Here is an 18,343-nt window from a genome sequence, read left to right as displayed (position 1 = left end):
CTATGTGGTCATGTTATTATTACCTGTTTTCTCCTTTCGTAATTTCTTTTTTCTGAATTCAGGAGGAATTTGCAATAGTTGGTGTCCTTTTTTATATGGATATTTTTTATATGCATGCACACCCTGTTTTGCTGATGTTCATTTGCTGTCTTTTATATTTTATACATAATATATCTTAATATTCATTCAGAAAATAAAACTCAGTTCTTACGATGTCATGTTATCACCAGTTTTTCCTTTTGTAATTTGTTTTATTCTGAATTTATTTTCCTTGAGCATAAATACAAAATAGTAATTCAAACAAGATAATCTTGCAAATCACTTTTAAATATGATTGGATATATTATGGAAGGGCCATCATTGTTTTGGTTTTACGAGCATTGGTAGGTTAGGTCTCACAAGCCCAGTTGGATCAGGTGGTAGTTGGTTCGAATCCCATTAGAATTATAACTTTTAAAGTGGCAATACACCGAGTGATTAATTGACTGTAAACATTTTTGAGATGATAAAGTAAGAAAAAATGCAAATAGTGCAGAATTTCCTCCTTTTTTCTCCTTTTCTTTTTCCCTCTTCCCCCCTCTTTCCCCCCTCTTTCCCCCTCGCAGGCAGTCCACTATGCCCCTTTTTTGGCCTAATGGATAAGGCACTGGCCTCCTAAGCCAGGGATTGTGGGTTCGAGTCCCATCTGGGGTGATAAAATTTATTTTTCGTATGTCGTTAGAAAATAATTTTTTGGGGGTGGGGTCGTTGCTGTGTAGTAATTATGACTTTTACTAACCCTATTCTAATTTATCTGAACCAAACAGGTCCGTACAATCTTCTATACAAAATTTGACATGGAAGACAGACAGGAGGGACATCTGCTTCAAATATTTTACTGTGTAGTAATACAAACACCCAATTTGACTTATTTTTTTTAAATTCAGACCACTTTACTTTCAGTGTGTAGAAATACATATTTCGTAAATATTCAAACGCAAAAAAAAGTCTGAGCATCTCTGTTAGCTTACTGTGTAGTAAGTAAAATAAACATTTTCATCATTTTGAGCCATGCTTTTTTGCTTTAACCCGCTAGCAGTTGGGCTGCTTTAAGGTCCTAACATTTCCGAACAGGTCCGAACAAATAACAAAAGGTCCGAACGGCGACTTAACAAAAGGTCCGAACGTAGGTCCGAACACTTCCGAACGAAGGTCCGAACACTTCCGAACGAAAAAGACCCGGATGTAGCAAGCCGGCGCGACTTAACAAAAGGTCCGAACGTAGGTCCGAACACTTCCGAACGAAAAAGACCCGGATGTAGCAAGCCGGCGCAGAGTGACGTAGAGGAGGAGGCGTCGCCAAGTTTCGCGTGTCAGCCATGTTTTCCGCCGCAATGAAGAAACAATCAGAGAAAGGTAAGTGAAAATAAAGGCAACAAAACATCAAGACGAATGGACAACAGCGAAATAAAACAATGACTATTTTGTTTTCCGCCCTGTTGTCGTGTATGGACAATCGGAACAATCAGATCGATAAAAACATTGTCTAGTCTTTTCTCCAAGTTCTCAAAGAGGTCTAGTATTTTCATTCATTAATATTTAATCTCACAATTTAAAAAAATAATGCATTAACACATTATATAGCATCGTCTAAGCATACGGTAAAAAGAGGCACGTCTTAAAAGATATATTCTCTCGACTCGTATGTTTTTTTTCTCCCAAGTTCTTTAAGGGGTCTTGTATATTCATTCATCTTCTATATCACAAATTTTAAAGAAAATGATACATAAACACTTTAGAGTTTATTGTATACAGAGTACTATAATTAAAAAGTCAACTTTGGGTGTCCATAAAGTCTAAGCATGTGGTTAAAAAAGACACTTCTTAAAACAAAATGATTTTTAACATTGGAATGCAAAATTTTACATGAACCTGGCCTGCTCTATATTTAATTTTTCCAGATGACAAAAACGGGGAAGCCGGATAGCTACTGGAAGGACATCTGCTTCAAATATGCCCGGGGCCAATTCCATTTTTCAATTGGTGAACAGCCAGGGTCCAAGAAATGGAAAACATCTTTCACCGACAGCAGCGCACTTTTGTTCCAGGTACATTTGCTTCAAGGTACAAAATAGTCACTATTTTGTACACCATAATTCAGGGGTGGCCAACCCTGGTCCTCGAGAGCCGCAATCCAGCTTGTTTTCCATGTCTCCCTCCTTTAACACACCTGAATCAAATGATCAGCTCATCAGCAAGCTCTGCAGTTGCCTGATAACAATCCTGATAATTTGATTCAGGTGTGTTGGAGGAGGGAGACATGGAAAACAAGCTGGATTGCGGCTCTCGACCAGGGTCGCCACCCTGCCATAATTATATGTACATTCCATGGGACAAATGATGATGATGATGCTTTGTTATTTCGAGCATGCACAGGAAACAGAAATACTTTATGATTTAACAAATTATTTGCCCTCGAAAGGGAGTGGGAAGAAGAAAAAACTTATTTTATCCCACCCCTGATCACGTCCAGCATCTTTACTTCGTGAGATACTACTGCCAGACCCTATTTTTTATACAACAATTTTGACAATGCTTAAAGTGATTGTCTAAATTGTTCCAAAGTTTCACTCCACATACATACTAAAATGTGTGCGAGTAGTTTGAAATCTGGATAACATAAAATCTCCAGAGCCTCGCAAACTATGCATACTCTCACGAACCTTAAAAAGGGTTTGTATACTATACAGCAGTAATTTATTATATGCTTTAAATAACATTATAGCTGTATCATAGTTGACAAGATCTTTGATTTTTAATAGTTTAGAGTGAGCAAATAAATTATGGGTGTGTTCAAGAAATCCGACCTTATGTATAATTCGTGCTGCTCGTTTCTGCAGTATGACTAATGAGTTGATGGTAGATTTATAACTGTTTCCCCACACTTCAATACAATAGGTGAAATAGAGCACTAGGGAACAGTACAAAGTGTGGAGTGCACTATCATCAAGATATGACTTCACTTTGTTTATTAGTGAGTTTATTAGGTAAATAGTTTTTCCAAGATTTTAGAAAGTTGTGGTCATAGTGATATCGGTCTGTAATTTGTGTAACTGTTTACTGTCATTTTTGTGTATTGGAATTACTTTAGCAATTTTCATTTGATTCGGGAATCAACCTAATCAAAATGATAAGTTACAAATATAGGCGAGGGGCGTTGCTATGCTATGTATAACTTTTTTGACAATGAACATGTCAATATCATGACAGTCGGTGGACAGCTTAATCTTGCACTTCAGTGCAGTATTTATCACCTCCTGCTCATTGGTTGCTTAAAGATATATTGAATACTGATTCCTTTTAATTCTTCTATAGTAAAGGGCCAGGGTCCTGGTACGGAATACCAAATAAAACATTTTGATGTCTCTTTCACTCATTAGATACCCTCAGAAGGCTAGAAAGAAGGCACGGGTTTCAGCAGGACCATGGAGAGCATCCAGGTAGCCGAGTGACTCTGCTCCTGGATTGCAAGGGACAGAAAGGTGCTTGACCACAATTTGCTATCATCTTTATTCGAAACAAATCATTGAATAAGAGGGAGTGTATGTCTCAGTGAAAAGTGTTCAATTCAAATTATGTTATCTTTGTCTCTTACATGACTCACGGCCAAGCAGCCCAAGACCCTGAAGTCAACAGAGTCAGTGAGTGTGTTTGCCTCAGACTTGCCGAAGAGTTTGAGCAAGCACTGAACAGGTCGTCTCTTAATGGTATGGGTTATTTCATTTGCCAGCAGTCATGACAATTTATAATAATTTAACCTAAAAAAAAAACACATGTAAGGAAAATGTAGAATAACTTAATATATACAACTTTGTATGATATTATGATTGTATGTTTGTCCTGTAGGCTGCTTAGGAGGGATAAGAGGAAGGGCAGGGACATACCGCTGCAAGGCAATGTACTTCCCAAACAGCTGCACCTGACCAAAGAGCCTCTCCCTCAAGTGAACACACTCCCGGCTGCCCCTGTTCAACACGCACATTAAGTCATGACTTTTGAAGGGCCTGAAAACTATGAGGGAGAAGCTTTCCCCCGCCAGCGCACTCTGGCAGTCCAGAAGTTCTGAACCTGAGTGTTCTCGTGTGTTGTACCCTCTACATTACGGGCCACCTCCTCCATTCCAGTATCCTCCATTTTATCACCTATTTCTGCACGCTCAGTTTGCCTATTATCCTGCATTTACACATGCTCCTCCAGCACAGCGTCCTCCTCTATTTAACAATGCTCCTCCAGTACAGCAAGCTGTTCCCCAATATTTGTGACTTTGTTAAGTCACATCCTTTTTGCACACATTCGTTCTTTGTTGTCTTATATATATATATATATATATATATTTTTTTTTTTTTTGGGATGACTGGAGGAGGAATTTGAAGTAGTTGGTGTCACCAATTATTCGTGACTTTATTCGTCACATCCTGTTTGCACACGTTTATTTGCACTATTATATTTTATTTTTTAATACTATATTACATATATTATAAATATTCATTCAAAAAAAAAAGAATCGCTGTCCTTACTATGTGGTCATGTTATTATTACCTGTTTTCTCCTTTCGTAATTTGTTTAATTCTGAATTTATTTTCATTGAGCAGACATACATAAAATAATCTTGCAGATAATGATATATTATTGAAGGGCCATCTACATTTATGTGTACTTGCCCTCACATTGTTTTGGTTTCACAAACAAAACCTTGCAAATAATTAAAAGGTTTGAAAAGATGATATATTATGTAAGGGCCATCTACATTTACGTATACTGTACATACGCTCACATTGTTTTTGGTTTGGTTTTGGCCTGCCAGCGAGCGGACGGCCCGCGAGTGACACGACACTCATTCAAAGCTGAAGCAACGGGGCTCCCGGCGCGGACGCCGGCGACTCGCCAGCCGTCCACTCGCTTACTAGGCTGGCTAGTGTCTAGCCACTCGCCGCCCACCCCCGTACCAGCGCATCGCGACACTCCGGTTGGACCCCGATTGCCAGCCGTCACATCAGGGCAGCGGGTGAAGATCCTCGTGTTGAATCATTAAGCAGCAGGCTCTCCTCTCGGATCATAGAGTCATCCACCTTAGGTGCGCTATTTTCAACTTGGACTCGAGCAGACTCCGATGGCTGGCTGGAGCCCTGGTGGCCATTATTCTTGCTTCAACATGCTTTTATGCCATTGGCGTAGTCACCTGTCACTCAAACATGTCGGAAGTAGCGGCGAAGTTAGATCTTTGTGTCAAAATGAGTCAATCAAAAGTGACACTTCAATTTAAAAAAAAAATATATATATATATATATATATATATATATATATTTCGAATAAATAAAATATTTAAAAATATTTTTAGGGAAGGGCAATTTTATTTTTGCAAATGATTTTTTTCTTTCGTTGAAAATTTATTTTGATTTAAGCAACTTTTTCTGGGATTGAATGATTTAAACCAGGGTTCACAAATCCGGACCTCGGTGCCACTTTTCCTGTTGTGTTTTCCATGTCTCCCTCCTCCAGGGTCCCCCCAGGATTGATAAATCTAAATTCAAGACTTTTAAGACCCTTTTTACTGCCATTTCAACTGAAAATTAATACTTTTCTCGCACCCATTATTTAGATCATATTGAATCATTTTAAATAAATAAAGCACTGAACATCAAATTTAACCTCAATTACTAAGTATGTTTGACAAAAGAATGCACATATATTGAAGATACAATTAAAACACATTTAAAATAACATTATAAAGTCTGTCAGAATTTTTTTAAACACACACACGCACACAATAATTATGGACAAAAAGAGGAGGAGGACAGGACTCAGACCAGACATCTTCTGTAACAGGCTAGCCGTTAGTGCACCTGCCAAGACCCCAGTGGACATGGCTAACTCTTGAGTTAAAACGGCGAAATTCACATTCATTCGAAAGTCAAACCGAAATGTTTAAGCAGGTCCACTGCCTTCGCATGACCCATAAACTGCAACCTAAAGTATCTGGACGTAACTTGAGCCCCTATCACATACTCCAAAACAACGGGAATATCACGGGACTTAACCGTGCAGCAGTTGTGTATGAAAACAATTTCCCGTGTCGACTGACATGGGAAGCAGTGTGCGTGATAGCAGGCGTTAAATTCCCGGGTCACAGCAGATGGCTGATGACTTAAATATCATAGCGGCGGCCGATGTAACTTCCTCCCTCTTCGCAGTAAGAGGAAAAGCGGTAAACAAACATCGCAATTATAAACATAGCAAGCTGGAAACAGCTAAATTAAACTGAAAACATGAGCCAAAATTAAAATGTCAATTATTACGTCGGGCCGGGCCAGGGTTCTTTCTCGCTAACTTTTTGAAATAACTATGTATTAACGATGTATGAATGATAAACTAAGGAATGCTTGTTATAAAATAAATAATTTGGATAAAAAAAGAATGCGCTGTATGGTCATTGCAGAGCCAGAGCGTGCCTATTCGCCCTTTTTAATCTCCCCTCTGCGAGTCCGCAAAACCGCATCTGTTTATTTATATTTAAGAAACTTTTCCAGCATTATTTCGTTGTGTAAATAAATTTATAATGGTCATAAAAATATGTAGTCTATTTAAACATTAAGAAAATGTGCGTTTTTTTTTCTGCCAACTGAGAATTCGTTATAAGAGACAGGCTTTTATGCAGACATTGTCACAAATGTTATCACACAAAACGCGGGTCGGGCTTTAATACCCGTGGTCCGGCTGGATTTTTTAGGCCGGATTTTACCTCTATCTTAAAGTCTTGATGAGCTTAAATTGGCTGCAGTTACGAAGTCGGGAATGCTCCCTCCAGGAATAAAACAGGATTTGACCAACATTATGTTTAACAAACTTTTCCAGCGTTATTTCATTGTGTAAATGCATTTATAATGATCATAAAAATATGTAGACTATTTAAACATTAAGAAAATGTGCGTTTTTTTTTCTGCTAACTGAAAATTCGTTACAAAAGACAATTACGACATCGGGAACGCTCCCTCTGGAACAAAACGCAATATGACCAAGATTGTGACAGCCAAAAATGACGTAATATCCAAAACAGATCACCAATGGACTCATATGAAGTATATGAATGGTGGTCTGTTTTGGTGTTCAGAATCCACAATACTTCTGCCTGCGGGATTTTCGTTCCACCGACAAACGGACGAATTCCCGATGCAGAGGTGGTTGGATTCTCCGTTTTGCCAGTTGTGGTGGTTTGGCACGCACGAGTTGCATTTCGATTTGTAGTGCAGTGCATCGTAAAAATTCTATGCGTCATCTTCGTGATGGATTAAAAAAAAAAAAAAAAAAAGAAAAAAAAAACGTCACGGATATAATTTAGGTTGCACCGAGAAGTTCTTGAAAATTAAGACCACGGTGAAAAAATTCCAGACTTACAACAGCAAATTTAATACTTTTAATACCTTTAATAATGGAAAACTAAATCCTATGCTTTTTTTTATACTTTTAATAACCCGCGGGTACCATGGCCTCCAACACACCTGATTCAAAATAATCAGGATCATTATCAGGCTTCTGGAGAGGTTGCTGATGACATAATCATTTAATTAATCGTAATTAATCACAATTCAAACCATCTATAAAATATGCCCTATTTTTCTGTAAATTATTGTTGGAATGGAAAGATAAGACACAAGACGGATATATACATTCAACATACAGTACATAAGTACTGCATTTGTTTATTATAACAATAAATCAAGAAGATGGCATTAACATTATTAACATTTTGTTAAAGCGATCCATGGATAGAAAGACTTGTAGTTCTTAAAAGATAAATGTTAGTACAAGTTATACAAATTTTATATCTAACCCCTCTTAATGTTTTCGTTTGAATAAAATTTGTAAAATTTTCAATCAAAAAATAAACTAGTAGCTCACCATTGTTGATGTCAATAATTACACAATGCTCATTGTGCTGAAACCCATAAAATCAGTCGCACTCAAGCGCCAGCAGAGGGCGAAAAACACCCAAAAACACAAGGAACAAGTGGACATTACACTGTGCTGTCATTCTAATCTGTTTGATCGGGGCATGCGCGTTAAATGTGTCAAATACTTTAACGTGGTTAATTTAAAAAATTAATTACTGCACGTTAATGCGATAATTTTGACAACCGTACTTTTTTCGCATTCAAAAACATTTTTTCTATGACTGAAATGTTTTTATTTTTTATTGAAACTATATTTCTTTTGAAAATATTTTTTGTTTTGAAGCAACTTATTGTTTGATTGAATAACAAAGACACAAATGTCCTAGCCAAAATGTGGCCCAAATGCAAAACTACATTACTCCAATCAAAAAAGTTTCAATAAAAAAAACGACTTCAATAAAAAAAAAAAAAAGAAGAAAAATAGTTTTCAAATGCATTATTTTGAGTTTCAAATTTATTTTTGCATTCAAACACTTTTTTTTTTTATTGAAGTGAGGTTGTTTTTGATTGAAAATGTATATTCTGATTCAAGCAACTTTTTTTTTGGATTGAATAATAAAGACACAAATTACCTCCATAAGGCTGAAGCCCTCATGCGCACCTGTCTCTCAGCAGTCTCGGTACCAACTGAAATAATACATTTTACCGTGCACAGCTTCAAAACAAATCCAATATACAACAAACATAACTTTCCCCCTTCCCCCGACTGTCAACAGTTTTTAGTTTTTACGAAAATGAACATTTGAACAATCACATTAATAAAAATACACACAGTACAAAATAAAGACAAGGGAAGCACACATACCTGATGGAAAAAGTAAAAATGAATACAGCGACCTCTCTGGCTGAAGTCTTCATGTGCACCTTCAAAAGAAAATGTGGCAGGACGCATAAGTATAAACTAATGGGGCGCCGTTTGTAAAGCAGCACATGCTGAAAATTCCGACAACATAGACCTGGGCGATATGGCCTTAAGTACGTATAAAGGTAAATTGAGCTGATTTACCTCGATAACGATAAATGACGATAAATTCGCCCAAGCGGACCGTTATATAATTTAAAAACCTGAATCAATGCATGAAATACAAATGAACTGTTTCTCGTCGATTTTTTTTTAACCAGCTTTCAATTAACATATTTAACAATTGTACATGCATTCTAAACATTAAGCATATAAAAATGTCTTGTAAATAATAAGAAGTATGAATTTCATCCCGCCTGACTTGAACAATGTACAACATAAAAATCAATATGACGACTGTGAAAATATGTCATTATAACACAAATGACTTGCAGCTTGAACAGTACACTTCAAACAGACAACTTATTGTTAATGGCTGCTGTGACATAATTACTCAACACAAGTGTTTACTTCAAGGTTTCAGGTTTTTTTTTTCCAGAGCATCTTTTAAATACATGCACACACAGACATACACACATTAGAGCTATATTGCTCTTATGCCAATGAAACATTTAAGATTTTATGATGGCAGTAATGACATAAAATAAAGCAAACACATACAGAAAAATAGCTGTGGCCATTAAATGGTCACATTATAGGCTCCACTGTTGAATTATAATTTATGCATGAGGCGTCATATGACGATGATTTACTCGGTACAGCAGACGTTGGTGATGACGCCGATTGCCAGCTCCACGCTTCACCAACGGATGACTGGGAAGCCTATGTCCAGGATTGTGATTTTTCTATCAGCCTTACTTTCGCCAGTCATTCTGTGGTATAATTAGTTTTAACTGCAAAAATTGACGAGTAGTTATGCCCACAAAAGCCCAAAATCATAAACAACCAAACTAAGTGATGACCAATTGATGAAGCTCGGACTGGTAAGCCTATGTCCAGCATTGTGATTTTTCTATGAGCCTTACTTTCACCAGTCATTCCGTGATATTAGTTGTAACTGCAAAAATTGACGAGTAGTTATGCCAACAAAAGCCCAAAATCATAAACAACCAAACTAAGTAAAGACCAATTGATCAAGCTCGATCCAAATTCAGTAATTAGAGAAAATGTGATTACATGGTTGTATATTTTTTCCATGCTCTCCACATTGCTGACACTGGATATCGTATTAGTCAGGTTATGGGTCAGCTCCTCGCTATCTAAATATGGTAAAGCTAGTCCAAATCTGGCTGAATAAATGTATCATCTATGGTATATATTTTCCAAAGTAAATGACAAAACAATTTTATTTTCCAGGTGTAGCTGTAAACTGTCAAGTAATTACCCTTCCAAGAGAATGCCTGTTGTCAGGAGATCCCAGACGTGAGAGCCAAACTTGAGGCTGAAGCACTGACAGGGCCATGAATTGCATAAAAAAATGAAAACCATAAATTGTTAACATTATATTTTGATGACTGTTTATTTTATTGGTGTGTAAAATATTGTTATTACATTCTGAAACAATATTCAATATGCTACAATAATAATAATAGCAAACAATTAGAGATATATGCTGAATCAGCATCAGCTTTCACTGTCAGATTGTGACACAACATAGAAAGCTAAGCTATACCAAGAAAACAATGGCACAGACCAAAGAAATTTAGTTAGCAGCACAAAGTTAACATAGCAAGACTGGGGCAACATTGAAAAATGATAATGGCAAAAGACTGAGAAGCAGTTTAGAGTGGAAAAAATATTTACTCCTTTTCCTGTAGCACTGAGTGTCTTCTCTATATAAAGATAAACGAGAGTTACTTCTGTAACTAGGGTTCTATGAATTCCGGATGACCGCCAGAGGGCGGTGCTTAGCACCTGGATATCTACGTGTGCGCAGCACAAAGGTCGAGAATAAAATGACAACAAAGTCACGCCAGTGGGCGTGACCTGGGTGACGTCACAGACCAGTATAAGGCACACGCTCACCCAGCAATAGTTCCTTTTCTACATTCTCGCATCAGCAAAGGTCGTATTTCCGCGCTTGCCGGAAACCTCGAAACCGACTTGGTTGGAGCTACGTGGGTTACGTCCTCCTGAGGCTGCGAGCGGCAGCTGGACAATCGCTTTCCGAATCTTGTTCGGTTACATATTTCCGCTCTGGACACTGCTTCGGCTGTGAGTGTTTTCGCTCCGCGCCGTGATTTTGTGCTGTGAGTGTTGCTCGCTCCTTGCATTTATACAACGGGAATGCGTGAGTGTGTTTTCGCTCCGCGGCTCCTCCTGCTTTCCGAAACTTATTCGGTTACATATTTCCGTGAGTGTTTTCCGCTCTGGACACTGTTTAGGCTGAGAGTGTTTTCGCTCCAGGCCGTTACTTTGTGCTGTGAGTGTTATTCGCTCCTTGCACTTGTACAACGGGAATGCGTGAGTGTGTTTTCGCTCCGCACCTCCTCCTGCTGTAACCGACTGGCTTCTTTGCTTTGATCTCTTTGCTTTGAGCCTCATTACTGCGGCCTGGTCCTTGAGTGTTTTTCGCTGTGGGTACATCGTGCTTTGTTGTCTCGCTCCGGAGTTCGTGAGTGCGGCTCGCGCTGTGTGTACACATGTCGGGCCCGCTAGTGAACGCGTGTAATCGCTGTTTAGCCCACCTGAGCCCGGAAGACGGACACGCTTATGCCCATTGTGTCTGGGCGTTGAGCATTTAAGGGAAGCGCTCACCGATGAGGCCTGTCTTCACTGTGTCTGCATCCCGTTGTCAGAAAGAACCGCTAGACTGGCTATGGTGGAAAATGGTATTCCTCACGAACCGTTGGAGTCGAGCCCGAAGAAGGAGACCAAGCGCCATAAAAAGCAGCATGTTGAGGCCAAATCATCAAAGAAAGCTTGTGTTAGCGCCAACATGCTATCTGCTAAAGTTGACACTTTAGCTTCTGAGTTTTCTCAGATTAAATCATTGCTTCTGAGCTTACAGCCTGGGGGGGATGTGAGTGCATCTGCAGGTGTCATTGAATGCGTGCCTGGGCTGGTGCACCGCAGTGATGTTGGCCACCTGGAGGAGGACTTTTTGTCCATTGCTGCGAGTGACTCGCTGTTTAGGTCTGACGATATTACCTACGGTGAGGACCTTGTCGTCAGCCCCTCTCCAGGCCCCTCAGTGACAGACTGACGCATCTGACTCCCTACCACCAGAATCTGGTCCTGGTTTGTCTTTCGTAAAGCAAACCGTTCAGTTAGCCCTTTCACAACTGGGCGTTGAGACCCTACCAGCCGAGAATGCGGTTTCTAGTGCCTTCTTTAAGACCGCTCAAAAGCCGTAATTCCGTGTGCCTGCTTCGCTACCCTATATCAAAGAGCTTCAGCTTTGCTGGGCAGATCCTAAGTCATCCACCCACTTGTCCCCGGACTGTAGGGCTCTCAGCTCTATGCATGCTGCGGCTCAATATGGGTTACACAAGATGCCGTCGGTGGACAGCTTTGTCGCGAGCCTGATAGTGGACCCGGCGGATGCTGCCCGCGCGGAGGCTCGGTGCCCGCGCCCTCAGTGCCGGGTGACTGATGAGCTCCTTACCAAGGCCTATGATGTTGCGGCTCGGATTGGCCGCTTGGGTAATACGTTTTCCCACCTTGCCCTGGCCCTTTCACAGTCATTGGGGGAGCCAGGTGTCAATAACAGTGTACGGAACCTGAGCGACCCTTCCCTCCAGACGTTCGCATTTATGTCCAGGGAACTTGGCAGGCTCATGTCAACACTTACTGTGGCCAGACGTCAAGTATGGTTGGCACAGTCTCCTCTGACCGAGTCATGTAGGGGCGCGCTTTGCACTCTACCTGTTGTGCCGGGTCATGTGTTTGGCCCAGCGGCCCAACAAACCCTTGAGAGAGCTGTGGAAGGTAACAGGTCCAGGCAACAGTTTGCGGTCCTGCAGCGAGCTTCCAGGCCCACCCGCGGGCGTGCTCCTGCCTATCACTCTGCAACCGGAGCTCCACCTGCGCCGAGAACTGCACGTTCGTTCTCTGCGGAAGGACAATCATCTCGACGGCCTGTTTTTCGGGAGCCGGCAGGAAGACCCCCAAGGGTCAAGAATAAAATAACAAAGTCACGCCAGTGGGCGTGACCTGGGTGACGTCACAGACCAGTATAAGGCACACGCTCACCCAGCAATAGTTCCTTTTCGGAATGTACTCGCTGGAAGTCTGCTGGGGCTGCTTCGAGACCGCGCAGCCCTTTGTCCTGACCCCAAAACATACAAAAAGAGCATCCGACTTACGAGTGCTCGCAGTCACACCGACATAGTGCTCCAGCATCCGAACAGGACATAGCAAACTTCGCAAAAGCCCATCAGGTGCACTCGCATCGTTAAACACAGCCAAGGTAATTGGCTGGTTAACGTGAAAGGCTGAAAGTTTCTTTGGCAAAAAACTCGGATTGGGCCATAATGTAACCACCGAGCCGTCTGAATTCCACCGTAAACAGTTCGGAGAAATTGATAAAGCATGCAAATCACTCACTCGCTTTGCTGAAGTAATTGCGAGGAGGAACGCAGTTTTCACTGTGACCCACTTAATGTCAGACCCACTCAAGGGCTCAAAAGGGGCGAAACACAAACCCTCTAGGACTAAAGGGAGGTCCCACGTGGGAACGCGTGGTAACTTTGGAGGTCGTTGACGAAGGGCACCTTTCAAGAACTGACACACCAGGGAATGTGAGCCCACTGACCGGCCCTCCACCAAAACATGGTTTGCGGATATCGCAGCCACGTACACCCTCAAAGTTGAGACAGAAAGCCCCTTATCAAGAAGTTCTTGCAAATAGCTAAGCAATATTGGCACAGAGCAGCGCACAGGATCCACATTGTTACACTTACACCATTTATTGAAAAGGTTCCACCTGTTACTGTAAAGTGCCCTCGTGGAAGGCGCACGTGCACAAAGTACAATCTGTACAACCGCCTCCGTACAGGACTCTAACAGGGAATCCGGCCCTTCAGAGGCCACAGGTACAGGCGAAGACGCTCCGGGTGTGGGTGCCAGATGCTCCATTGAGATGTTTGAGAATCATCGGAAACCACAGTCTTCCTGGCCAGAACGGAGCGACCAACAACACCTCGTGATTGCTCCGGCTGATCCTGTGCAGAGTCACCGTCAAGAGGGGAAGAGGCGGAAACGCATACAGGAGACAGTCCGGCCACGCGTGTGCCAGGGCATCCTGACCTAGCGGACTGCTCGTTTCCGCAAGGGAAAACCACAGTTGACAATGAGTGGTCGCTCCTGAAGCGAAGAGGTCCACCTGTGCTACACCGAACCTCCTCCATATCTCCTGAACCACAGCAGGGTTCAACCTCCACTCCCCTGGAGGTGGCTTCTGCCTGGAGAGGAAGTCCGCTGCACAGTTGTGCACCCCGGGAAGATGGACAGCTCTGAGACTTAGAAGGCGTGGGAAAGCCCACAGGAGAAGCTCTCGAGCCTCTGCCAGTGAGTGAGGAGACCTGGTTCCCCCTTGATGGTTTATATGGTAGACAGTGGACGTATTGTCTGACCGAACCAGAACATGCTTTCCTCTCAACGCAGGGAGAAAATACTTGAGACCGAGTCGGACAGCACGAAGTTCCAACACATTTATGTGACGAAGCCTCTCCGGTGGGGACCAAACTCCCCTGACCGACCTGTGGTTCCACACTGCACCCCAGCCCGAAAGAGACGCATCCGTCACAACCACTTCACGGCGCGAGGGAAGTGAACCCAGTGGGACGCCCTTGCATATGAACTGTCTGTTCATCCAGGGCCGCAGTAGTTGATGACAACGCCCTGAGAGAGTCACAAGTCTGTGTTGATGCCGTTTGGGGTCCAATCCCAAACCGTTCACCCAAATCTGCAGCGGGCGCAGAAACAAAAGGCCCAATGGCACCACGCTTGAAAGTGCAGTTAGTTTTCCCAATAACTGGAGGACAGACCCGTATGACAGCGTCGCACTGTGTCTGACACGCGCGGCCGTTTGAAGAACGTCGTCCACCCTCTGTGGCGACGGAGAGGCGGTCATGGTCAAGGAGTCCAAGCTCATGCCGATGAAAATCACCTGCTGGCAGGGAACCAAACAACTTTTCGAAAGGTTCAAATTGAGTCCCAGCTGCTGTACATGGTCCAACAGCAGCGCGGTATGGCTGAGAGCTTGTTCCCGAGTCTGTGAACACACAAGCCAATCGTCCAAGTAAGGAAGAATCCTGAGGCCGCGGCTCTGCAGGGGGGCCACCGCCGCAGCCACGCATCTTGTAAATGTCCGGGGAGAGAGAGAGAGGCCGAATGGCAACACTCTGTATTGGGACGCCTTTCCTTCGAAAGCAAAGCGAAGGAATGGCCTGTGGTGTGGCGCCACTGGCACGTGAAAATAGGCGTCCTTCAAATCCACACTCGTAAACCAGTCTCCTCGAGTGATTGATTGCAGGACATCCGCCATGCGCAGCATGTGAAATTTCAGACACTTGAGGTAGAAATTTAGCGACCTCAGGTCGAGGATGGGGCGGAACCCGCCGTCCTTTGCCAACAAAGTCATGCCAGTGGGCATGACCTGGGTGACGTCACAGGCCAATATAAGGCACACACTCACCCAGCACTAGTTCCTTTTCAGAATGTACTCGCAGGGAGTCTGAGTGACAGGCAACTCTGGCGGTCATCCGGAACTCAAAGAACCCCAGTTACAGAAGTCACTCTCGTTCTATTTCATTCTTCCTGACCGCCAGAGGGCGGTGCTTAGCACCTGGATGACCACATACCAACATAGTCACGAAGACACTTCAGATGCGGTGAGAGGAAGCCGACAGCACCACTGAAGCCACCGGGTGAGGAGCTGCCACATTCACTCTGTAGAAGCGGGCAAACGTACAAGACGATGCCCATGCTGCGGCAGAACAGATGTCATTCAGTGGAACACCTCTCAGCGCCGCCCAGGAAGTTGCCATTATTCTTGTGGAATGGCACGAGACTCGAGGAGGCTGAAGACCTTTGGACTCATAGGCCTGCAGAATAGCTTCGACAACCCAATGTGACAGTCGCTGCTTCGAGACCGTGCAGCCCTTTGTCTTGACACCAAAACATACAAAAAGAGCATCCGACTTACGAGTGCTCGCAGTCACACCGACATAGTGCTCCAGCATCCGAACAGGACATAGCAAACTTCGCAAATGCCCATCAGGTGCACTCGCATCGTTAAACACAGCCAGGGTAATCGGCTGGTTAACGTGAAAGGCTGAAAGTCTCTTTGGCAAAAAACTCGGATTGGGCCATAATGTAACCCCCGAGCCGTCGGAATTCCACCGTAAACAGTTCGGAGAAATTGATAAAGCATGTAAATCACTCACTCGCTTTGCTGAAGTAATTGCGAGGAGGAACGCAGTTTACACTGTGACCCACTTAATGTCAGACCCATTCAAGGGCTCAAAAGGGGCGGAATACAAACCCTCCAGGACTAAAGGGAGGTCCCACGTCGGAACGCGTGGTAACCTTGGAGGTCGTTGACGAAGGGCACCCTTCAAGAACCGACACACCAGGGAATGTGAGCCCACTGATCGGCCATCCACCAAAACATGGTGGGCGGATATCGCAGCCATGTACACCCTCAAAGTTGAGACAGAAAGTCCCTTATCAAGAGGTTCTTGCAAATAGTTGAGCAATAATGGCACAGAGCAGCGCTCAGGATCCACATTGTTATACTTACACCATTTATTGAAAAGTTTCCACCTGTTACTGTAAAGTGCCCTCGTCGAAGGCGCACGTGCACAAAGTACAGTCTGTACAACCGCCTCCGTACAGGACTCTAACAGGGAATCCGGCCCTTCAGAGGCCACAGGTACAGGCAAAGACGCTCCGAGTGGGGGTGTCAGATGCTCCCCTCCAACTGAGACAACAGGTCCCTCCTCTGGGGTAGAGGCCAAGGATCTCCATTGAGATGTCTGAGAATCATCGGAAACCACAGTTTCCCTGGCCAGAACGGAGCGACCAACAACACCTCATGATTGCTCCGGCTGATCCTGTGCACAGTCACCATCAAGAAGGGAAGAGGCGGAAACGCATACAGGAGAGAGTCCGGCCATGCGTGTGCCAGGTCATCCTCCAGGTGCTAAGCACCGCCCTCTGGCGGTCAGGAGGAATGAAATAGAATCGTTATCATTATTAAAGTATGAAGGTAGCTCGCTTTAATGTGTATTTATGACTACTATTTCATTTCATCAAAATTTACTAAACTTATTTCTTCCAAATCCTCATCATCTGATGTCGCATACGGAAGAAATTCAGCATCTGAGGTCTCAGGATCTCTTCCGTTGTCATTTTTGGACTCCGCATCACTTGTGTCATTATCTGACTTGACCCACTCTCACTTGATTTCAGGAAACTGGCTGGCGACTGACTTGCAATGTTTTTTTCGCCGTGTTGAGTGTTTCTGCCGCTTGATCTTTAATTTTTTTTTGACATCCTGAAAAAAAAAAATCACAGTAGGATGAAAATATAGGATGAAATCCTAATTTTGATTTAATAATTAATTTTTAATAATAATTTCTCAATCTCGGAAATGTCCTAAATCTTAACGATCAAATAATAATGCCCCAGACAAAGCAGCATCTACTTGACTCGATTGGTCCCTCTTCAAATAGGCAGACCTCGGTGTTGATGCTGTAGTACAATAGTCATTGTTTTGTTGAGATGTATTTGGTGCATCAGGGCCTGGCAGGTGGATTGTTGGCACTACATTAGCCTTCAGACGGAGCCTAGAAATGTTTAACAAAAGACTATAGGGTATCATAGGCTAGTAGGCTTTATGTTTACCCTGTGGCAGGCAGAAAATAACTAGCAAAAGACCTTTTTGGTGCTGGTGTCATTTTAATTTACATAACATAGTAACATTTACCAGTACCGTGGTGAGCAGAGCTGACACAGTTGCGTTGTTGCAGCTAGTGGGAGCCTACAATATCAAATGGCAATATTAAAAAAAAAATAGTATCAAGACAGAACCATGTACAGTTGTGGTCAAAAGTTTACATACACTTGTGAAGAACATAATGTAATGGCTCTCTTGAGTTTCCAGTTATTTCTACAACTCTACATTCATGAAGTTTGGTTCTTTTATGACTTTATTATGGGTGAAAAGAAAAAAGTGATCAAATCTGCTGGGTCAAAAATATACATACAGCAGCGCTAATATTTGGTGACATGTCCCTTGGCCATTTTCACTTCAATTAGGCGCTTTTGGTAGCCATCCACAAGCTTCTGGCAAGCTTCTGGTTGAATATTTGACCACTCCTCTTGACAGTATTGGTGCAGTTCAGTTAAATTTGATGGCTTTCTGACATGGACTTGTTTCTTCAGCATTGTCCACAAGTTCTCAATGGGGTTTAAGTCAGGACTTTGGGAAAGCCATTCGAAAACCTTAATTCTAGCCTGATTTAGCCATTCCATTACCAATTTT

Source organism: Corythoichthys intestinalis, chromosome 8 (genome assembly GCF_030265065.1).
Source record: "Corythoichthys intestinalis isolate RoL2023-P3 chromosome 8, ASM3026506v1, whole genome shotgun sequence".
NCBI classification, from domain to species: domain Eukaryota; kingdom Metazoa; phylum Chordata; class Actinopteri; order Syngnathiformes; family Syngnathidae; genus Corythoichthys; species Corythoichthys intestinalis.
Note: the sequence above shows the minus strand (reverse complement) of the source record.